Below are 5345 nucleotides of genomic sequence, written 5' to 3' on the forward strand. Positions count from 1 at the left end.
ATTTTGAAATATGGCCGTCATTTGCCACATTAGTTTAATCATTGGCATAAAAGGGAGATGACTATTTTTTTTTATATCAGTTTAAATTATGCAAATAGATGGATGGTATAGTCAATTAAATAAGGATTTTTGAGCCGTATAAGATTATAATGGCATAAGTTCCTTTTAATACAAACGATTAATAATTGCAATATTCAATATCCATACATAACTCGCATTTAATAAGGCGAGATGGCTGTAGTAAGTTCCAACATATTTTCTTAACAAACTCAATTAAACTCAATTGAAATGAGCTGGAGTTGTACTGTAGATACACACATTGCAGAGTTCTGTTGATTGCAATCGTATAATAAAGACACTATGCAAGGTAAAAGCAGAACAAGCACACTCATGACGACCGCGTACTTTAATGCAGAACAAACAGAAAGTGTTATGGTGACAAAACAGTAGTCTTATCCACTGTGGGTATGATTATTTGCCCTGCAGGCTGAGGATGACTTAACAATTCTAAATAACGCACAGAGACGACGGTATACTATGACGGTGGTAGGATAGAGCAGTACCCGTATTTCTTAAAGAGAGGAAAGTGGTGTAAAAGCCTGGCAACTTTCACGGTACCTTGCAGCGGAGAAAAAAAAACAAGAGGACCCTCATAATCCAAGCCTGTCCTTCAAGCCCAAAATCACAGGATACACTATGGGAAACACGACCATATTCCTTGAATGTAGCCTTATGTTGCACACACATTGGTTGCGGGTGGGTAGACGAGGAGGGAAGAGGGTGGGTGGGTGGGTGGGGAGGAGCGAAGTAAAGGCAAAGAGAGACCAACCGAAGACATGGTGAAGGGTTGTGGGTAGGGGGTGGTGGGTGGTGGGCAGGGAGGAGGAGGAGGAGGGGGGGACGGAGTTATGCTGGTTTACCACTTGGCATTGCAACATTCCACCACTATAAATCCTTTCCTCTCTTGCTCGTTCTCCGGGCTCTTCGGTTATTGTAACGGAATGAACGAATAAGTAATATTTAAAATTTGTATGGGATTCCCTCTACCGATGAACACCCCGTCAACCCCCAACCGCACACTCAGGCCAAAATAGTAAGCGCTTACTCACCGCTGCACATTTTTGACTGACACGATGAGAACCATGACTTGTTCCTGCGTACAAAAAGTCATTTTGTTGATGGGAGTCACGCGGTGTCAGGTTACCCTTGTCATGGTGTGAACTCTGTCTCTTTCTCCTCTGTCTCTTCTCTATAGCTTTATCGGTTTCTGTCTCTCTCTCTCTTTATCTCGCTCTCTGCCTTTGTCTCTCTCTATCTGTCTCTGTCTCTCTCTCTCACTATCTATCTATCTGTCTCTGTCTCTCTCTCTCCCTCCCTCTCTCTCTCTCTCTCTCTCTTTCTCTCTCTCTCCCTCTCCCTCTCCCTCTCCCTCTTTCTCCCCCCTCCCTCTCCCTCCCTCTCTCTCTCCCTCTCCTCTTCTCTCTCCCTCTCTCCCTCTCTCTCTCTCTTTCTCCTCCTCTCTCTCTCTCTCTCTCTCCCTCTCCTCCTCTTCTCCTCTCTCTCTCTCTCTCTCTCTCTCTCTCTCTCTCTCTCTCTCTCTCTCTCTCCCCCTCCTCTCTCTCCCTCCCTCCCTCTCTCTCTCCTCTCTCTCTCCCCCCCTCTCTCTCTCTCTCTCTCTCTCTCTCTCTCTCTCTCTCTCTCTCTCTCTCTCTCTCTCTCTCTCTCTCTCTCTCTCTCTCTCCCTCTCTCTCTTTCTTTCTCTCTGTTTGTTAACCTCTCTTATATCTAACTATTACATCTCTCCCTTCTTCCTTTACGTAACGAATAACCTTCATATACCTACCTGGTAAATGGCAAACTTGAAAGCCTGATCCCATGACAATCCTTTGCTGATTTCTTTCCAGGTGAAAACTTCTGGCTGCAACACCCGCCCTTTCTCTCTTTCATGACCATACCGCCTCTCTCTCTCTTTAGTGGGAGAGTCTATACGCAGATCAAAGGCTGACCTTAATTCATGTTGTTTTCTGGTCAAGTGAAAACGGCTTGCCTGCCCTCGCCCCTTTCAAACGCCTCCTCTCTCTTTTTCTCTCTGTCTACTCGATTCTCTCTACCTCCTTATGTTCTTCAAACGCCACAATCGCCCTCTTGGAATGATAGGGCAAATGTAACGACGATTAAAGAATGTTTCCAGGCAAGGAAGTGTTCGATATTCCTTAAAACGTTCTTCCGTGAGAACCTGCACGTAGGCATAGGGGTTTCTTCACGCGTTCTGCTCTTCTCGTGGATTTCTTGGTCCTCTCCCCTTCCACCTCGGGTACGCAAACGTCATTGTCATGTATTGCAAAATGCCATTGCCTGGAGGTTGAGACCGTGGGCTTTATGCCACCTCACCCATCCTCTGCCTCTGTGCCAGTAGGTAGTGATTAATATAGGGATGATTTCACAACGCTACACCATACAAGTCAGTGATAATTACATAATGTATGACATACAAGCCAGTCATAATTTCCCACGACCACGTACAACAAACAAGCCTGTGATAGCTTTATAATGTTCATGATACAACCGAGTGATAATTTTACAACAACATACAACAAACCAGTGACAACTTTACAACGCATATGCAATAAACTAATGGTATCTTTATGACGTAGAACTTGCATACAAGCCAGTGATAACTTTACTCTCTAAAACATACAGACCAGTGATAATTTTACAACGAACAACATACAAGCTAGTAATAATTTCCCAGTACAACATGCAACAAACCAATAAGAACATATCAACTACCCATCGAACAATTCCTGCAATTTCAAAATCAAAACGCCATGCAATTCGACGCCGCAGTTCGAACAAGCAACAGGTCCGCGCGTCATGCTGGTCGGTGGCTCGCGGAAAATGCGACAATGGTTCTTTGCTTCCTCGTGTGGCCGTGACGTCACTGATGCTGTTCCGCTGACAGGATGCGAGATACGTGGGGGAGAGAGGGGGAGGGGGAGTCTCGGATCAGAGGTTTTTCCATAACGAATCTCTTTTTTTAATCTTTTATTTTTGTCTGTTACTTTCATGTGTTTGGTAGATTTTGTACATATTTCTGTTCTTGTCTTAATAGTACATTTTGTCTGTGGCGCTTCGATTCCTATTCCTCATTATCCAATACACTGATTCCTAAACTTGACAAAGAGCATTTTCTCTCTCTCTCTCTCGCCTGCTGTAAATGGGCGATGATGCTCATGATGCAGCAACATATTGCTCAACAACTGCAATACCAAGAAAGGATGTTTACGCTCCTCCTTGGACAATAACTTCTGCAGTTTGCTTCACTGCACGAACTGAGTGCAGGTATATTACTTGGGACAGTTTCAAGAAGAGAACTGATCTTATAGATTATAGGAATAGGTATGTGACGAGTTTTGTTCATTTGTCTGTTTATTCAGTTATTCACTATATACGTTACGGAAATAGAGTGAGCACTGTAGTGTAGCCCATTCTCCTTTTCAACTTCTTATGTCAAGATTTAAAGAGATCAATGTTCTCATTCTTATCGTTTCTGCTCTCTCTCTCTCTCTCTCTCTCTCTCTCTCTCTCTCTCTCTCTCTCTCTCTCTCTCTCTCTTTCTCTCTCTTCTCTCTTCTCTCTCTCTCCCCTCCCTTCTTCACCACCAGCTCTTTTCCACCCTCCCTCCCCTCCTTTCCACCTACCCATCCTCCCCTTCCTTACGTCTCTCTCCCCCACTAGTCCTCCCATACCCTCCCCCCTCTACGCCTACACAGATCCCCCCTTCCCACATTCTTTCCTAGCCCCCCCTTCCTAACTCCTTCCCCTTCCCTATCCTACCCCCCTACACCCCTGCCTTGCTACCTTTTTCCTCTCCACCAACAGTCCGACGCTCCCTCCCCGAAATACTTCCTTCCACTCCACTCTTTTCCCTCCACCCCAAGTACTCCAAAACTCCTCCCGCCCCTCCCCCTTCCCCACTCCCTCTCCATTCGCTTCCTCAAGTACTCCCCCTTCCCCGTTCTCTCCTCTCTTCTTCCCCTCCACCTCCCAACACCCCCTCCACCCCATCTCATCTCCTCTCCTCCCTCTCCCCTCATCTTCCATAAACCCCTCCCCCTCTCCTCACCCCCATACAACCCCCGCCCCCACCCCTCCACCCCAGTCCCTCCCCTCCACCTCCTCTCCTCTCCTCTTCTCTCCTCTCCTCCACTTCCCCTCCACCTCCCATAAACCCCCTCCCTGCCTCACCCCTCTCCGTCCCCTCCCTGCATTTCCGCCCGAGGTTCAGAGATTTATCACACGAAGAGGGCGAAGTAGGGGAGCAGGAGGGGCGGAGGCCCGCCTGTGAGAGCGCCGCCCTTCTTCCCCTCTCCCTCGACGCGATCCCATTACAACTCGTCTCTTGTCTGTGTCTGTCTGTTTTTGGTCTGTTTTTGTCTGCGTCTCTTTTTTCTCATTCTTCTCTTCTTTCTCTTTTTTATTTTCCGGTTTCTCGTTCAGATGAGGAAGTTAGACAAATAGATAGATATGTATGTAGATAGGTTGTAGATGAATACATAGATGCAGATATGGATAAAGAAAGGGAAATAAATAGAAAAAGGGAAAACAAGAGAGCGATAGATAGATAGACAGATAAATAGAGAGAGAGAGAGAGAGAGAAAGAGAAAGAGAAAGAGAAAGAGAGAGAGAGAGAGAGAGAGGGGGGGGGGGAGAAAGAGAAGAAAATTTACGAAAGAAAATTTACCTAGACTCAAGGAGAACTCTGTTACAAATAGGCCTTACTCTGCTTCCTGTCACTCGACACCAGTTTAGTGTGTGTGCTTGGGACGTAGATGTATGTGCGGGGGGGGGGGGGGGGGGGTCTCTGCTTCCAACATGTGAGGTAAATCCTTTGTAAATATTGGTGTTCTGGCCGACACAAACACGAAGATCTAATCTCTGTACGTGTGCTTATTCCAACAACTCCCCCTACCTTTGTTTACATAAAGTTAGGAAGTCCGAATCAAACAGCTGTGTCAACCCTCGTGTTGACATCGCCCTCCGTAGGTAGTTAGTTCATCGGAAGTAGTCACTGTATCCTAACACAATGTAGTATCGAACGTAACAAAGTGGATTCAAGAGGAACGTAAGAGGAACAACGACGTGCAGCAAGTGACTGAAATAAATGCAGTTCTCTCCCGACCAGGCGTCTGTCAGAGAAAAACCGCAAGACAGTCCATGTGCTCCCCTTCTCGCCTGCTCTTACTCCTCCTCCTCCCCTTCTCGCTTCCTCCTCCTCCACCTCCTCCCCTTTTCGCATCCTCTTCCTCCTCCACCTCCTCCCCTTCTCGCCTCCTCCTCCTCTT

This window comes from Penaeus japonicus, unplaced genomic scaffold (genome assembly GCF_977035675.1).
Source record: "Penaeus japonicus unplaced genomic scaffold, GWHDUDI00000001_assembly GWHDUDI00000011, whole genome shotgun sequence".
Taxonomy (NCBI): domain Eukaryota; kingdom Metazoa; phylum Arthropoda; class Malacostraca; order Decapoda; family Penaeidae; genus Penaeus; species Penaeus japonicus.